The following is a 696-nucleotide window of genomic DNA, read 5'->3' on the forward strand; positions in this document are numbered from 1 at the left end:
CAGGGTGTAGTGGGTGGAAGCAACAGGTCCAGGGTGTAGTGGGTGGAGGCAACAGGTCCAGGGCGTAGTGGGTGGAAGCAACAGGTTCAGGGTGTAGTGGGTGGAGGCAACAGGTCAAGGGTGCAGTGGGTGGAGGCAACAGGTCTAGGGTGTAGTGGGTGGAAGCAACAGGTCCAGGGTGTAGTGGGTGGAGGCAACAGGTCCAGGGTGCAGTGGGTGGAGGCAACAGGTCCAGGGCGTAGTGGGTGGAAGCAACAGGTTCAGGGTGTAGTGGGTGGAGGCAACAGGTCCAGGGTGCAGTGGGTGGAGGCAACAGGTCTAGGGTGTAGTGGGTGGAAGCAACAGTTCCAGGGTGTAGTGGGTGGAAGCAACAGGTCCAGGGTGTAGTGGGTGGAGGTAACAGGTCCAGGGTGTAGTGGGTGGAAGCAACAGGCCCAGGGTGTAGTGGGTGGAGGCAACAGGTCCAGGGTGTAGTGGGTTTAGGAAACAGGTCCAGGATGTAGTGGGTGGAGGCAACAGGTTCATGGTGTATTGGGTGGAGGCAACAGGTCCATGGTGTAGTGGGTGGAGGCAACAGGTCCATGGTGTAGTGGGTGGAGGCAACAGGTTCAGGGTGTAGTGGGTGGAGGCAACAGGTCCATGGTGTAGTGGGTGAAACAACAGGTCCAGGGTGTAGTGGGTGGAGGCAACAGGTTC

The sequence above is a fragment of the Cherax quadricarinatus genome, chromosome 17, assembly GCF_038502225.1.
Source record: "Cherax quadricarinatus isolate ZL_2023a chromosome 17, ASM3850222v1, whole genome shotgun sequence".
Lineage (NCBI taxonomy): Eukaryota > Metazoa > Arthropoda > Malacostraca > Decapoda > Parastacidae > Cherax > Cherax quadricarinatus.